The following is an 18,652-nucleotide window of genomic DNA, read 5'->3' as shown; positions in this document are numbered from 1 at the left end:
CCACCTCCTCTAGTTTTCTTTAGCTGACTGGGGAGGAAGGAGACATTGGGGGTTATTCTAACTTTGGAGGAGTGTTAATCCGTCCCAAAAGTGACGGTAAAGTGACGGATATACCACCAGCCGTATTACGAGTTCCATAGGATATAATGGACTCGTAATACGGCTGGTGGTAAATCCGTCACTTTTCCGTCACTTTTGGGACGGATTAACACCTCCTCCAAAGTTAGAATAACCCCCATTGTCATCCAAATAGTCAGGTGATAGGCTGTTAATTAAGCTGAGGCGTGCTAATAGCCATATTGCCATTTACCTGATGGGCAATTCTGACTGTTATTTATCTCCACCCCCTTGTTCTGCACCGTTGCCAGGGCATGGCCCAAACCTATAGGGAAGGTAAATAATATAAGTTGTTGCTACAGGTGAATCATTTATTTCATTGAAATTAACTCCTCATTAGAATAAGAATATTCTTCACAGTTCCACAACTTTCTCAGCATGCAAAAAATGGCTATTTTGCAAACAGATTGCACTCAAACATCTTTAACCACAAACTCTCCCTTTTTCCTAGGATTGGTACTCTCAAGCTTGTTCAAGTACCGTGTTAGACCTGACAGCCTTGGGGTGGTCACCCCTAACTTTTTGCCTGCCTCCCTCCACTTTTTAGATACTGTTTTATGCTGGTTTTAAGACTCTGCACACATTACCACTGCTGACCAGAGCTAAAGTGCATATGCTCTCTCCCTTTAAACATGGTAACATTGGATCATACCCAATTGGATTATTTAATTTACTTATACGTCCCTAGTAAGGTGCACTAGTGTGCCCAGGGCCTGTAAATTAAATGCTCCTAGTGGGCCTGCAGCACTGATTGTGCCACCCACTTAAGTAGCTCTTTAACCTTGTCTCAGGCCTTCCATTGCAAGGCCTGTGTGTGCAGTTTCACTGCCAATTCGACTTGGCATTTAAAAGTACTTGCCAAGCCTAAAACTCTCCTTTTTCTACATATAAGTCACCCCTAAGGTATGCCCTAGGTAACCCATAGGGCAGGGTGCTGTGTAGACAAAAGGCAGGACATGTTCCTGTGTAATTTACATGTCTTGGTAGTGTAAAACTCCTAAATTTGTTTTTACACTGCTGTGAGGCCTGCTCCCTTCATAGGTTAACATTGGGGCTTCCCTCATATATTGTTTGAGTGGTAGCTGCTGATCTGAAAGGAGTAGGAAGGTCATATTTAGTATGGCCAGAATGGTGATACAAAATCCTGATGACTGGTGAAGCTGGATTTAATATTACTATTTTTGAAATGCCACTTTTAGAAAGTGAGCATTTCTCTGCACTGGGACACTGGCAGACAGGATTGAACTGAAAGGGGACCTTGTGCACTTCTAAGCCACTCTTTGAAGTCCCCCCCACTTCAAAGGCACATTTGGGTATTTAAACAGGGCCTCTTCCCCTATCAACTCAGACACTTCATGGAGAAGGAACTTGAACTAGAACCTGCATCCTGCCAAGAAGAACTGCCTGGCTGCCCAAATTACTCACCTATCTGCTTTCTGTAAAGGACTGCTGCCTTGCTGTTGCCCTGAGCCTTGCTGCTCTCTGGCTCAGGTGAAGAAGTGCTCTCCAAGGGCATGAATAGAGCATGCCTCCTGTTCAGACTTCATCTCTACAAGAAAGGACTCCTTGTGCAGCGAAATTCGATGCACAGCCTGCCAGAAATGCAGCACAGCCTGCATGTGGTGAAAAATTCACCGCACACCGAACCGGAATGAAGCAGCCCGACTTTGCATCGAGAAGATCGACACAGCGCCAGCATAGCGACCGGAAATTGGATACACGGCCCACCGGATCGACGCACAGCCGAGCCGGAACGGTGGAGCCTGACTTCCAGAGAGGAATCAACACAGCCCCTGACGTGCAGTAGGAAATTCGACGCAATGGCCACCGAATTGACACAGCTCCTGTGACTTCTCCTGCCAGTGCAGGAAATCCATGCATCGTCCCCGGGGTGTCCGAAAACCTCGCAACCTGAAGAGGATCCACAACAGAGCACTAGAAATTGACGCACAGCTGTCCCTGCATGAAAACAAAACGATGCATCACCGTCTGCGGCCCGAGAAATCGACGCTCACCCCTTTGTTTCCACGCATCTCCTCCTCTGCGGTTCTTTGCGGAGATTTTGCATGCGAACCAGGTACTTGGTGCTTGGAAGAGAAATTGATTACTTTTACAGTGATATCTCAATTTATACTTATTGCATTTTAATCGTTTTGACCTTCATCTTATCAGATAAATATTACATATTTTTCTAATCACTGTGTGGTGTATTTTTGTGGTGCTATACTGTGTTATTGCATGATTTATTGCACAAATACTATACACATTGCCTTCTAAGTTAAGCCTGACTGCTCAGTGCCAAGCTACCAGAGGGTGGGCACAGGATAATTTGGATTGCGTGTGACTTACCCTGACTAGAGAGAGGGTCCTTGCTTGGACAGGGGGTAAACTGACTGCCAACCAAAGACCCCATTTCTAACTTTGATGATCAGTGTTGAGGATAGTACTTGTGTTTGTTCAGTGACATACAGTAGCTAAGTATTTACTACCTACCCACAGTTGAAGGATCAACTTGATTTTTTATCTTTTTCTGCAAATTTGTTTTTCCTGACAATTGTTCAACTAAAATCCTCACTCAACATGTCTCAGGGTGGGTCTCAAGCTGGAAATGAAGATTTTGACCTAGCCTTGTTGGAGACATATACTGTCAAATAGCTGAAAGGGTTCTGCAGGGATATAGGAGTACCCACCCAAGGTGCCTCCAGAAAGGAGGAATTTCAAATGGTGCTGAGGGCCTGGGCAGAAGCCCATTCAGAGGAGGACGCTGAGGAGGGGCGTCCAGAGGATAGCCCCTCAGAGGATTTTTTGACATCACTGGATGATATTACCACTGCAATTGTGCCCCCTGCCAAACCAGGGAGCAGTGTCTCTGATCAGGGCCTGACCGCAGATGAAAGGAGAGAGGAGAGGGAATTTCAATTGCAAATGGCAAGGTTAAAAATTGAAGCTCAACAGGAGAAAAGGAGGGCAGAGAGAGAAGCAAAAGCAGCTGACAGAGCTTTGGCTGAGAAGAAACGTTTGTTGGCTCATGAACTGAATCTCAAGGAGCTGGAGATCAAGGCGAGACAGTCTGAGTCCAGCAGTGATAGTGGCAGCATACATGGAGGACCTGTTGGGGAGAAAATAGTTTGTATACCCAAGAATGTGGTGCCAAGTTATGTGGTGGGAGATGACATTGATAGGTGGTTGGCTGCCTATGAAGTTGGACTAAGGGCTCATGGGACCTCTGAGGAGCAATGGGCGGCGGCCTTATGGTTTTATGTACCAGTAGTGGGGAGGGACACACTTCTTACACTAGATCCACATGATCAGAATGTCTATGCACCCATAAAAGCCGCTTTACTGGCAGAGTTTGGGCTGACCCCTGAAAAATACTGTCAGAGGTTTAGGCAGAGCACCAAACTTTCCACCCAGACTTGGGTAGATTGTTTTGATTTCTCCAATAAGGCACTGAATGGATGGGTGAGGGGCAGCAAAGTAAATGATTACAAAGGGTTATATGATTTGATTCTGAGAGAGCATATGCTCAGTATTTCTTTTACAGAGTTGCGCCAGCAGTTAGTAGACAGTAAGCTGACTGATCCCAGGAAGCTTGCTGAGGAGGCAGACCTCTGGGTTCGCACCAGAGTGTCCAAAAAGGTATCTGGGGGGACACTCACAAAGATGATCAGGGTTCCAACAGAAGAAAGAGGGGGGAAATAACGTAAAGATAAGGAACTCTCCAAAGGCCCCCAAAACAATTCCCGAGGTAGTGATGGTGACCATTCCTCTTCTAAGTTTGGGAAGAAACCAGGGTACTTCGACAAGAAGGTAGGGAAGTGCATCCCCAAATTCTTAGAGTGCTACCAGCATGGACACTCTAAGGGCACCTCCTAGTGTTCCAAGAGAGCACAGCCCACCACTGGAGGGCAGACACCTGGGTTCGCTAGTGTAGCGCTCGGGGGGAGACAGTCCCAGTTAGCTTTGGGGGGCAGACAGAGGTGTCCCTAGTGTCCCGCGGAGATAAGGAGATGGTAACTACAGGCCACATGCCTGCCAATACTTCCAAGTATAGACAGTGGGTCACCATTGATGGACAAAGGGTTGAGGCTCTGCATGACAAAGGAGCCAGTATGACTACTGTCAAGAGTCAGCTGGTGTCAGCAGAGCAGATAGTCCCTAACACATTCCACCAGGTCAAAGTCGCTGACAATCGTGAGAGTCACCTACCGTGGCTCTGGTTCCCTTTGAGTGGGGGGGGGGTCTCTGGTACTCTGAAAGCAGCTGTGAGTCCTGCCATGCCTGTAGATTGTCTGTTAGGCAATGATCTTGAGCATACTGCCTGGAAGGAGGTAGAGCTCAGATCCCACCTGAAGATGTTATGTTTGCCTGAGTAGGACTGCATGACCACAAGGTCCATGGCTGCCCAGGAAGGGAGTCAAGGGCGTCTGGAGCCTGGAGCAAAAGTCCCAGACAGCTGAAAAGAGGAAGGGCAAGAGGCACGGGAAACCTGCCTCAGATGTTCCCACGGTGGTGGACGGTGCCCCTGAGGAGGAGGAGGAGGCTCCTTAGCCAACCGGAGAGGACATTGCTGACCTGGGCAACCTGCCTGAACTTGCTGGCTGGCAAGTAGAGAGTGGGCCAACCAGGGCAGAATTCTGCAAAGCGCAGATGGAATGCCCCACCACTGAGGCAACAGGCCACATCCCAAGCAGCTGGTGAAGCCTCTGGCGATCACCACATCTACTGGGAGAATGATCTACTTTACAGTGAGCCTAAGGCTCTGACCATAGGGCAGCACGTGTGCTGGTGGTCCCCCAGTGTTACCGGGCCTTCCTACTGGGTCTGGCTCACAACATCCCCCTGGCAGGACATTTGGGCCAAGACAAGACCTTTGCCAGGCTTGTCACCCACTTCCATTGGCCTAGAATGCAGGTAGCCTCAGATAATTTCTGCAGGTCCTGCCCCACCTGCCAGGCTAGTGCGAAGACAGGGAAAAGGATTAAAGCCCTCCTGATCCCACTCCCCATTGTTGGCACCCCCTTTCAAAAGGTGGGCATCAATGTCATTGGTCCCTTGGATCCCAAAACTGCCTTGGGCAACAAGTTTATCCTGGTTTTGGTGAACCATGCCACCCGCTATCCAGAGGCAATCCCTCTGAGAACCATGACTGCACCGGTGGTCACCAGAGCCCTGATGGGAATATTTACCCATGTGGGATTCCCTAAGGAAGATGTGTCTAACCAGGGCACAAACTTCATGTCTGCATACATGAAGTCCATGTGGGATGAGTGTGGGGTGACCTACCGGTTTACCACCCCTTATCATCCTCAATCCAATGGGCTTGTTGAGAGATTCAAGGGCATGATCACTGGCCTACCTGAGGCCATGAGGCGTAAGTGTGACTTCCTCTTGCTATGCCTGCTGTTTGCTTATAAGGAGGTGCCCCAGAACGGGGTGGGGTTCAGCCACTTTCAGCTTCTCTAAGGTCACCCTGTCAGGGGACCGGTAAGCATAGTTAGAGGGCTGGGAGAAAGCTCCCAAGACACGGCCCCAGGATATGGTCAGCTACATGCTGGCCCTCCACAACCAAACACAACACTTTTGACTGAGGGGGCTAAAAAGAGATCTGCATTTTCCACACCTGATGGCCATTACCAGTTCCAGGTGATGCCCTTTGGGTTGAAAAATACCCCCACTACCTTCCAACGGTTGGTTAATGGGGTCGTAGCTGGCAAGGATGCCTTCTGTGCAGCCTACCTAGATGACACAGCTGTCTATATTTCCAGCTGGGAGGAACACCTGCTCCACCTCAAGGAGGTGCTTCAGGCTCTGCAACAGGCAGGCCTTACCATCAAGGCTAGTAAGTGCCAGATTGGGCAGGGTTCCATGGTGTACTTGGGACACCTAGTACGTGGTGGCAAGGTGCAGCTACTCGAGACCAAGATTGAAACTATCAAGGCCTGTCAACCACCTAGAACACAGATCGAAGTGAGAGCCTTCTTAGGCCTCACTGGATACTACCGTAGGTTTGTCAAGGGCTATGTTACCATTGTGTCACCCCTCACAGAACTAACTTCCAAAGAGCAACCTGGGTTGGTGAATTGGACAGAGGCTTGTCAGAAAGCCTTTGACTCCCTGAAGGAAGCCATGTGCACGGCCCGTGCTCAAGGCCCCTGTGTACTCCCAGGAATTTATTGTGCAGACAGACGCTTCAGAGCATGGCATAGGGGCTGTTCTAGCACAGCTAAATGAGGAGTGCCTAGACTAACCAGTAGTCTTTATAAGCAGAAGACTATTACCACAGGAACAGAGGCAAATGGGTTACGAACAGTGTGACACTGGTGGTAACTGCGATTGCTTTGTGACCGTGTTCGCGGTCACAAAGCAATGCAGCATCACGCTGCGACTCGCAAAAAGGAAGGGGAACACCCCTTCCTATTTGCAACTTGCAGTCCCGTTTTGCGAGTCGGTAATCAGGTTACCGACTCGCAAAACGGGAATAGGGCATTGCGATGTGGGTTTTGCACGTCGCAAACAGCGAAATTCACTGTTTGCAACGTGAAAAACCTTTGCTACATCTGGCCCTAATTTCTCAAAAACTACTGAAGGGATTTACACCAAACTAACAAAAGTACAATCCTTTTTAACTATGTAGCACGTTTGGTGTAATTCTGTTCAGTCATCTTTTCTGTATCGACGAGCATCAAACCCAACTCCTCTTTATCTTAGTCACTGCTTGACGGATCTGCATGAAATGTGCTATGAAGAACCCACAGTAGATCATGTGAGAAAGTCATCCTTTTGGGCCAGATCACCCCACACGTGTTGACTGACACTGCAGGTCACCGACTCAGACTGTGCATTGGGCACTGCTAACCAGTCATAGGACCAGTGCTCTGTTTAAAATGGTATATGCAAATTAGGCATAATTATAATTGTCTCTGACAACCAACCTATAAGTCCCTAGTATATTGTAGGGTATGTAGGTTTAGGGACCACAGGGTAGTTAAGTTACCCATGGGTGCACTGCTGGGGGGGCTGGTGTTATTTTAAAAGCAGGCATGTGGCTGCTTTTAAAATAAAATTAACCCCAAATTCGACTGCAGAAGGGTCGCTGCTCCCACAGTGTCTAGCGGCCTACTTGGTGTGTTCACCAGAGTGGGTTTCCCAAAGGAGGTGGTCTCAGATAGAGACAGGAACTTTATGTATTTCTATCTGAAGATGATGTGGGATAAAAGTGGTATTATTTACAAGTTCACCACCCCATATCATCCCCGGACTAATGGTCTGGTGGACATATTTTACAACACCCTGAAGTCCATGATTTTGTGTTTGTCAGACAAACTCAGGAGGAAATGGGATGTTTTCCCCCATGCCTGCTGTTTGCTTACAGATAGAAGCCCATTTGAGGTCCTGTTTGGACACCCTGCAAGCAGCTCATTGTGTTTGGTGGGAGGAATTTGGCAGAATCCCCTAAAGGAGTACAAGCAAATGTGCTTGAGTATGTGCTAGGCCTACAATCTTGCATGGAAGAGTACACGAAGAAGGCAAGAGGCATTGAGGTGGTCTATTTCCCTAAAGGGTATGGACTTCATAGTGGAACATAGACCTGGGAGTGCCCATGCCAATGCAGATGGATTTTCCAGGTTTTTCGTCTTAGCTGATGAGGACTACCATGGTGTATGTTAGTACCTATCACCTTTGTCTGGGGGGCAGTGTGAGAATGTCATCCTTTTGGCACTGATCACCTTCATAGGCACTGCAAACCAGTACCAGAGCTCTGTTTAAAATGGTATATGCAAATTGGGCATAATTATAATTGGCTATATCTTTAATTCACTAGTATATTGTAGGGTATGTAGGTTTAGGGACCCCATGGTAGTTATGGCCCCCATGGGTGCACTACTGTGTGGCCTGGTGTCTCTTCAAAGGAAGGCTTGCCCTGCTGGCTGTTTTTAAAGTAAAATTAAGCCTAAATTCAACTTTGGAAGGGCTAACAAGGTCATTTTTAGTATGGCCAGAATGGTAATACAAACTCCTGCTGACTGGTGAAATTGGATTTAATATTACTGTTTGAGAAATGCCACTTTTAGAAAGTGAGCATTTCTCAGCACTTAAATCCTTCTGTGCCTTACAATCCATTTCTGGCTGGGTTAGTTGACAGCTCCCTTGTGCATTTCACTCAGACAACCCCAAACACAGGATGCTCAGTCACACCTGCACATATCTGCATACTGAATGAGTCTTCCTGAACTGGGAGGGTGGAGGGCCTGACACTTACATGTCAAAGGACAGTGGCCTGCCCTTACACAATGGACTGTCACACCCCCTACTGGGACCCTGGCAGACAGGATGGAACTGAAAAGGGGCTTGTGCACTTCTAAGCCACTCTTTGAAGTCTCCCCAACTTCAAAGGCACATTTGTGTATTTAAATAGGGCCTCTGACCCTACCAACTCAGACACTTCTGGACAAGATACCACTGGTGAAGAAACTCTGAACCAGACCCAGCAACCTGCCAAGAGGAACTGTCTGGCTGCCCAAAGGACTCACCTGACTGCTTTCTTTTTTGCAAAGGACTGCTGCCCTGCTGTTGCCCTGCTGCCTTGCTGCCCTCTGGCTCTGCTGAGAAGTGCTCTCCAAGTGCTTGGATAGAGCTTGCCTCCTGTTCCTTGAAGTCTCAGGGCCAAAAAGACTTCATCCTGCAAAGAACTCCTTGTGTGGAGAAAATTCGACGCACAGCCTGCCAGAAATGACGCACAGCCTGAATCGCGGTGAGAGAATCACAGCACACTGAACTGGAACTGCGCAGTCTGGCTCCCCGAAAAGAGAACGATGCAGCGCCAGCGTTGCGACCGGAACTTCGACACACGGGCCACTGGATCTAAGCATAGCTGAGCCGCAAAGACGCAGCCCGACTTCCTGAGAGAAGAATTGATGCAGTGCCTGCTGTGCAACAGAAATTTCCCTGCATCGCCCACCGGAGTCAGCTGTGACTTTGTCCTGCATGCCCAGGATTTCTCTGCATCGTCCCCGGGGCGTCCAAATACCTCGCAACCCGAAGAAGATCCTAGCCTCATGCCGGAAATGGATGCAAGGCCCTGACTGCATGGAAAAATATCGACGCATCGTCTATGTGCGCCCCGAGAAACCGACACACACCTCCCTGTTTTCCCCGCATCTCCTCCTCTGCGGCCCCTGGCTGATAATTTAGATGCAAACCAGGTACTTTGTGCTTTCAAGAGACACTTATTGCTTTTAAGAACTTAAGACTCTTTTTATCATTCTCAAAAATGATATTTCAATGTGTGCTTATTAAATCTTGATTGTTTTGACCTGTATTTAACCAGATAAATATTCTATATTTTTCTAAACACTGTCTGGTGTATTTTTGTGTGGTTATACTGTGTTATTGCATGATTTATTGCACAAATACTTTCACTTTGCCTTCTAAATTAAGCCTGACTGCTCAGTGCTAAGCTAACAGATGGTAGGCACAGGATAATTTGGATTGTGTGTGACTTACCCTGACTAGAGTGATGGTCCTTGCGTGGATGAGGGTAACCTGACTGCCAACCAAAGACCCCATTTCTAACAGTCTGCCTTAGGTGCCCCAAGGTTTGGGTACAGTGTAAATGTATGCAGGGACTTTGTAAAAGATGACTTATAAGCCCTGGTGAGGGAAAAAGGCCAAATTCATTTTCCCCATTATAATACATTAGGCCCATAGGCTAACATTGGGATGCTTTATTTAAAAATAATAAAGTTTCATTTTTGTTAGAAAAGAGCCACATATAACAAATTAAAAGTCAGAATACATCCAACTACTTAGCGATGTTGGATTTATTATAACTAGTACAGGGAAAGAGTTTATAACTCTTTCTGAAAGTTACCAAAATCAGCCCTCGAGAGCCCTTTCCTGATTGTTTAGTCTTTGGCAGCCTGAGCCAAGCTACTTTACTGAGATGTGTAGTGGCCTGTGCTGAAACAAGGTAAGCAGCTGGTGGGTGGAGAACTTCTGCAGCAGATGGCAGAGCAGGAAGGGGGGATAGAGTGTCCAAACTGAATTTCAAAGGAGGGAAAGCTACCTGGGACAGAAACTAGACCACTCCCATTCCCTACTCTAGCAGCAAGATAGGACCCCCAATAATTAGATTAGGAGAGGGGCTAGAAGGGGTATGTTAGGGAGACTTAGCCATACCAGTGGGTGGGCTAAGCCAGGTATAACCTTAAAGAAGATGTTTTCTCCATCTTGGATTTTTAAATAATGTTGCTTCATGGGATTGATTGTTGCCACACTTCGCAGGAAGTGGTCACCCTAGAGGGATGCACCCTGCACCCCATTGGTTAGGGGTGCCCTTCCCACTTGCCAACCCAGGGGCAAGGATAAATATGGCAGAGTAGTCCAGCAATTCAGATCCCTACTGGAACAAAAGACTGGAGAAGAAGGACTGCCCTGCTGAACCCCTGGTCTGCACCTGAAGGACTGCCCTCACAAGGACTGTACCAGCTGCACACTCTGGGCTTCACCAAGAAAAGGACTTTGCTTTGCTTCTACATCACCAGAAGTGGACTCCCTTTAAGTAACAGGTACAAAGGAGCTGACCAGAGTCCCCTGCATCAAGTCCTGCAAGCAAAACCAAGCTTACCAATGTCCAGTGGTCATTTCAGGATTTTTGCCAGGTGTATTCTTGGAACTGTAACGCCAACTCCCAAGGAGCATTTCAGAGCCTCTGGAGCCTTGGATTAAGGTTATGGACATTTCTGGAAGAAGATCCAGAAGTTTGGAAAAGTTTGGAGAAACTTTGTGAAAAAGTTCTATAAGATGACTGACACATTGCCATGAGTCAAGTTGGCAACACCGAACCGCGACCCGGTCTGAATTGCACGTTCGTCCTGCTGATGCTCCAGAGCTTTTCCCCATTGGTGAGACTTCCAGGAATTGGCCTCGTCCTGAGCAAAGCCAACAACATTGCATTGTAAACCGGCCTGAAGACGCGCCTCAACTGACCACAAGAGAAAAAGCTCCAAAAAAGAGACTAAGGGCCTGATTAGGATCTTGGTGGATGGGATACTCCATTACAAACATGGCAGATATCCCGTCCGCTGTATTAAAAGGTTCCATTATATCCTATGGAACTTGTAATAGGGCAGGCGGGATATCCATCACGTTTGTGACCAAGTATCATATCTGCCAAGATCCTAATTAGGCCCTAAATCTGAAGATACAATTTTGACAGAGGATTACCGCTCAGTGTATCTGACTTGGGCTCCATTGTGATCAGCCTTAAAATTTGACTTTGCCCTGCTCAAGCATGATTAGATATCCATGGTTGGCGCTTTTTGCTTTTTGGCACTAGAAAGCACATGTTTACATTTAATCTTTAAGAGTTAATATCTGCAAGTCCCTACATCAGTTTTTTGTCATTTTGGCGTCATTTTAAAGATACAAATATTTCCTATTGTTACAAATTAGATTTGGATTTTTATTGTGTGTTGTGTTTTACGTATTCACTGTTTTGTTGATATTTAACGCTTCACACACCTGTCTCCTACGTTAGTAACTGCTCGTGGGCCAGGATACAGAGGGATGAGCAAGAATTAATTTACTAAGAACTTGACTGGACCTAGTGGGGGATTGTGGCTTGTTACTAAGTGTAGGTACCTACCTGCCCTTACTAATAATCCATTTTCCAACAGATTCTTTTTTTCATTTTGTTTTGTGTAGATTTTTTGAACATCCTTAAATAGTTAGGACTGGGTTCCTTAGGAAATGGATTTTATGGTTTTATAATAATTTTGACACTTTCTTGGAAAGTTTCAGGATGATCCACAAGTGGGGTTGAGATACATTGAGGTCCTAAAACACTTTTTCCTCATGCAGGAAAATGAAACACAGCTACAGCCAAAGCAGCTATAAGAAGTACACCAAATTTGGCAAAACACTAGATCTTGGTCCAGACAGTGTTCCTTCTGTGATTTGTTGTAGTTCAGTTCAGTGAGTTTGGAGAACGTTTTGACTACTAGAAGTGTTATAAATCTATCTCTCACAACTTTCCCACTTGGAATTGATTATTTTGTGGTTTCCAGTGATGTCTTGGAAGTGGAGGAATTTTCTCTCAAGAGCCTTTGGCTGTGATCGCACTCCGACCATCATACTCTGGATGTGACATTCATTGTCCAGTTTGTACAATTGATACTGTCCAGTTAGTATTGTGTGTGTTTTGTTCTTTAGATGGAGACATTGGAAAATAGTTTAGATATTTGCACATTTTGTATGATAACTATGACATTGCAATGAGGTGCATAGTGTGAGAATTTGGAACAGTCCTCATGTCTTTGAGCACATACAACAGTTACTGACACTGTTGCCAGTTGTTAGGGGTCTCTGGTTGGCAGTCATTTTTCACTCTATTCAAGCAGGGACCCTCACTCTAGTTAGGGTAGAGGTGATACACATACAGTATAGAACAACCCCTGCTCACCCTCTTGGTAGCTTGGCACAAGTGATCAGGCTTATCTCTGAGGGAATGTGTAAAGTATTTGTACCAACACACACAGTAATAACACTACAAAAGGGACACAATACCACTTTAGAAAAATAGCCAATATTTATCTAAATCAAATAGGACCAAAACAACAAAAGTTCAACATACACAAGATAAGTTATGCATGTTCAAGGTTAAAAAGAGTCTTAAGTGAGGCCTTGCATCTTTTCTTCTCCGGTCGGGTAGTCGATGCATCATCTTTCTCTCCTGCAGAAGAGCGATGCATCGATTTCCGGGTGGGCAACCTCAGGTCCAAGCAGGTTCACTGTGGTTTTGACGCCCAGTGCCGGTGCATGCGAAATCCTGGTGCATAGTGGTGCAGAGCCACACTGCGTGGGTGATTGCACGGATTTTGGCAGCTGCACACGGGCGTTGCGTCGATTTCCCAGCCACCATGCTGGTGGTGCATCGATTTTTCAGCTACGAAGCAGGTGCTGCATAGATTTTCCTCCCAAATGGGTCCTGTGCCTGGATTTTAGTCTTTGTTCCACCAGCTTCTCCTTTCAATGGCACAGGGACTGGATTAGGCACCACTTGGTAGGGTCGGAGTCTCTGCAACAGAGTCCAGGTGCTGGCAGAGGAAGTCTTTGATAGCCCTGAGACTTAAGAACAGGATACAAGCTCAGTCCAACCCTTGGAGACACTTTGCAAGCAGGAAAACACAGCAAAGTCCAGTCTTTGTCCTGTCAAAGGCAGAAGCAGCAACTGCTGGCCAACCCAGCAAAGTACACTCACATACAAGAGGCAGTGTTTCCCCTCCAACTCGTCCGCTCTTCGCCTTGGCAGAGGTTCCTCTTGATCCAGAAGTGATCTGAAGATCTGAGGTTTGGGGCCCACTACTTATACTCCTTTCTGCCTTTGAAGTTGGCAAACTTCAAAGGAACATCTAGGTTGTTCACAAGATCCTGCCTTGCCCAGGCCTGGCCCCAGACTCACACCAGGGGGTTGGGGATTACATTGTGTGAGGAGAGGCACAGTAATTTCATGTATAAGTGTCAGCTCCTCCCTCCCCACTCTACCCCAGGAGACTCATCTGGCTATGCAGGCTACACCCCAGCTCCCTTCGTGTCACTGTCTATAAGGAATTCACAACAGCCCAACTGTGGAATATGAAAGCAGGCAGAGGCACAGAATGGTTAAGCAAAAAAAATGCCTACTTTCTAAAAGTTGCATTTTCAAACTGACAATCTAAAAGACAACTTGACCAAAATATGTATTTTTAAATTGTGAGTTCAGTGACCCCAAACTCCATATCTCCCTCTCATCCCATTGGGAAACTGCACTTAAAATATATTTGAAAGCAGTCCCCATGTGAACCTATGGGAGAGATAGGCCTTGCAACAGTGAAAAATTAATTTTTCAGTATTTCACTATTAGGGCATGTAAAACACATCCGTACATGTCCTACCTTTAACATACACTGCACCCTGCCCATTGGGTTACCTAGGGACTACACTAGGGGTGCCGTACATCTACAAAAAGTGAAGGTTTGGGCCTGGCAAGTGGGTACACTTGCCAGGTCAAATTGGCAGTTTAAAACTGCACACACAGACACTGCAGTGGCAGGTGGTCTGAGCCATATTTACAGGTCTACTCATGTGGGTGGCACATTCAATGCTGCAGGCCCACTTGTAGCATTTGATTGATAGGCCCTGAGCACCTCTAGTGCACTTTACTAGGGACCTACTAGAAAATAAAATATGCAAATCATGGAAAATCCAATCACAAAACAGTTTACACGGAGAGCATTTGCACTTTAGCACTGGTCAGCAGGGGTAAAGTGCCCAGAGTAACAAAACCAGCAAAAACAAAGTCCAGCATACAGTCAAAAACACAGAAAGCAGAGGCAAAAAACAGGGGTAACCACACCGAATATGCCAGGTCTAACACCAGTGATTCAGAACAAGAATGTGTGCCCCAAAACATGTCTCTGCACCACTTTAGGTGAAAAAATATTTTTATATTTATAATTATAGTATCTCATATAATATGTGTATTATATGAGATACCAATGCCATCACCTCTTGTGATGTAAAAAATAAAGGGCCAGATGGGTGAAAAAAGCCTTTTGCGATTCGGAAATAGCGATATGAAGAAATCGCTATTTCTGAGTCGCAAAATGCTATGTATCATATTTGCGATTCGGTAATAGCGATTTCTTAAAAATCGCTAATGCTATTACTGAATCGCAAATTGCAATACAGCCCCCATTCGCACCTATGGGCCTTTTGGCCCATTTGTGTGAATTTTTTGCATTTTCCAAATTGTGAAATCCTAACTGGAATCTGCAATTTGGGAAATGCTAACTACAGGGTGCTGGGGGCCTAAGGCCCCCTCTGCTGCACCCCAAAACTATTTTGGAAGACATGTATGGTGCACACATGCCAAAATGGCATGTGTGCGTTACATGTCAATTTAAAAAATGCATTTACAATGCATTTTTAAAATTTGCACATGGTTACCACCAAGGTCAACTTGGTGGTAATAGCGATTCCTTAATTCCCAATTCGCATTAAGGAATTGCTTCATACATGTGCTTAAGGAATTGCGAATAAGGATTCCTCATTTGCGATGCCGCATATAGAGAATCGCAAATTCTCTGAATGGGGTCGCAATTTTAAGGAATTTTAAGGATTCCTACATCTGGCCTAAAATTTCTTGCTGCGACTTCCCATTACTCTGGCTTGCAACACATCATATTCAAAAGGACCCTTAGCCATGCTGAAATGAGGGACGCCATTGAGAGCAGCGGTCAGACATAGTGTGCCGGATCAGGTTAGAGGACATGAAACTAGCTGACTACAACACTGTTGTAAGTCTTCACTACTCTTTCCTTATTTCATTCTTGCTGATCTCTACAAAATCTGTTGCTACTGTGGCAGGGGGAAATCGCTTACTTGGAATAGTTGAACTCCAGAACATAAAATTTGGGGCCTAGATGTTTTTTTTCTGCTCATTAATTAATAATTAGGAGATAGCAGCTATAGCTCAGATGACATGGCATCTAAATGCAACCAAAGACCTACTTCTTAGGGAAAGTAGTAAAGATTGACTGCAAGTGGAGTGAATGGGGTAGGTCCTACTCTGCATGCTCAATTAGGGAGACTTGAGCTAACCAAAAGATAGGAAGCTGTGTCCCTCCACAACTCTTTAGACACTGACAAGGTACCTCAGGGACTTAGAATCATTATCATACCCTCAGACGATGATCCAGACCCTCTAATGGAGAAGTCTATTGTTTTAGTTTGTAATTAAGTGCTTGCTTTCTGTTAGCCCACTGTGGCATGAAGGTCATTACTATTGTTTTGCTGTTTCACCATTGTCACAGCACTGTCATGGGTTGTGGTGTTACATCATGCAAATCATACGTGAAGAGCTAGCGACAATGTAGACCAGTGTAGAGTGCAGGCATATAAGGTGAGGAGCACAGAGTTAATGCTGACTTGGCAGACAATTTATTTCAGTCAGTAATTCCCCCATTCACTGAATATGTGGATACAAGGTTAATACAGCAATTTTTTTGTCTATAGACTACTTCCATCTTTTTTGGAATGCAGACGTCCTTGAGGAAATTGTGAAGCAAACAAATATGTATGCTAAACAGTTTCTGAAGGAGCATGGAAGCACTTTGGTGCCTAACTCTAGGGCACATCTGTGGACTCCCACTTAACATGGGAAGCTAAATAAATATGGGCCTAACACTGAAGATGGGAATAGTCCACAAACCAACCATACAGTCCTACTGGTCCACTTCTGGGGTTTGGATAACACCCTGCTTCGCACTGGTCATGAGCAGACACAAGTATGTAATTTTGCAGCATATGCTGCATATCAATGACCATTCTTCTAAATTGCCCCAGGGCCACCCAGATCGTGACAGGTTCTTCAAACTTTGACCTGTCTTCTGACCTGTCATTGAACATTTGTCTGACAAGTTTCCAGAGATTTATTCTCCCAGAAAGAATATAGCAGTTGATGAGTCTTTGACATTGTACGAAAGGTGACTGCTGTTTTACCACTCCATACCTAGTAGAAGAGCTTGTTATGGCATCAAGGTGTACATGTTGTGTGAGAGCTCTGCTAGTTATGTGTACAGCCTGAGAGTTTACACAGGGAACAGCTCTGCAATAAATCCTGTAGGTTGTCCTTCCACTTTAACAGTTAATAAGACAATCGTATGGGACTTTGCCAAATCTCTCCTTCATAAAGGTCTAACCTTTGTGTAGCTAACTTCTGTGTAACTGTACAATGCTGGCATTATGGCTTGTGGTACCATTAGAAAGCACCACAAAGGATTCCCTTGGGAGGTTGTTTGCAAGAGGCTCCAAAATGGGCAGAATAGTGTGTTGATTTGCAATGAACTGCTCACTGTCATTTTCAGAGAGGTGGGAACTATATGTGCTCACTACACTTTACAAGTAGAGCACTTCTTCTGTCACGGTTTGCGGACAGATGGCAGAAGTCCACAAGCCCACCTTTATACATGATTACAACAAGTACTTGTATAGAGTGGATCAAAATGACCAAGTTCTTTAGTCATATACCGTGAGTTGTAGAACTCACATATGATATATGATACTACTCACCTGATTCAATTGGCATCATACAATGCGTATGTTGTCTATCGTCAGACCAACAAAGAATGACTTATGTCCTTCTCATTGAAAGTCTTACTGCAGTAGAAGCAGTAGCCTCTACTTCATCTGATGTGGAGGACATTGCAAGGCTGCAGGATCAGCAGTTGTGTGGGTAGGCCTAGTGCCTGCCACAGGAAAGGGCCCAAAATGCAACATCAACACATCACATTTGTTCACTGAAAACTTGCCCTTTTTTGCAAAGTGGGTAGATGTGGATTTTGGGTCATACCTCAGCTGGGACCTAAGGAAACCTAGCAAACCTGCACATGAAAAAAAAGTAGACACCTGGGGAAATTGAGGGTGGGGTGAGTTGCATGGCTTTCACTAGATTTTCTTACCCAGAATACTTTGTAAACCTCAAACATTGACAAACCTTACACATTTTCTTTGCATTTCTGTGATGGAAAGTTATGGAATCTGCAGGGAGCCACAAACTTCCATCCACCCAGCATTCCCTCAAGTCTCCTAATAAAAGTAGTTCCTACCTTGTGTGACTAGACCTAGTGCCTGTGACAGGAAAGGGCCCAAAATGTAAAATGGACACATTACATCTTCCACTGAAATCTAACCCTTTTTTTACAAAGCGGGTAGCTGTAGAAAATTGGGTTCTAGCTCAGCTGGGACCTAGGGAAACGTAGCAAGCCTGCACACTTGGAGGGAATACAGAGTTCGATGACATGCTTTGCTCTCATCAGGTTTTCATACCTAGAATGCTTTGAACAACTAAAACTTTGACAAAAAAACATTTTCAATACATTCTGTCATGGAAAATTCTGAAATCTGCAGGGATCCACAGACTTCCACCCACTCAACAATCCCTAAAGTCTCCTAGTAAACATTGTACCTCACTTGTGGGGATAGGAGTGCCCTCCTAAACAGGAAAGGGCCCAAAAAGCAACATGGGCACATCATGTTTTTCCACTGAAAACTGAGCCTTTTATTTTTGCCAAATGTGGGTAGCTGTGAATTTTTGGCCCTAGCTCAGTCAGGACCTAGGGAAAGCTAGTAAACCTGCACATTTTTTTAAAGTAGACACCGCGGGTAATCTAGGGTGGGATGACATGCATGGTTCTCACCAGATTGTTTTACCCAGAATCAAATGCAAACCTTAAACTTTGACTAAAAACACATTTTCCTTGACTGTCTATGATTAAAAATTCTGGAATGTACAGAGATACATGAATTTCCTTCCACTCAGCATTCCCTACAGCCTCCCAATAAAATGGTACCTCCCTTGTGTAAATAGGCCTAGTGCTTCTGACAGGAAAGTGCCCAAAACCATCATGGACACATCACATTTTTCCACTGGAACCTGACCCTTCTTTTGCAAAGAGGGCAGCTGTGGATTTTGGGCCGTAGCTCATGTGGA

The sequence above is a fragment of the Pleurodeles waltl genome, chromosome 4_2 (genome assembly GCF_031143425.1).
Source record: "Pleurodeles waltl isolate 20211129_DDA chromosome 4_2, aPleWal1.hap1.20221129, whole genome shotgun sequence".
In the NCBI taxonomy this organism is placed as follows: Eukaryota; Metazoa; Chordata; class Amphibia; order Caudata; family Salamandridae; genus Pleurodeles; species Pleurodeles waltl.
This window is presented reverse-complemented; position numbering follows the sequence as displayed.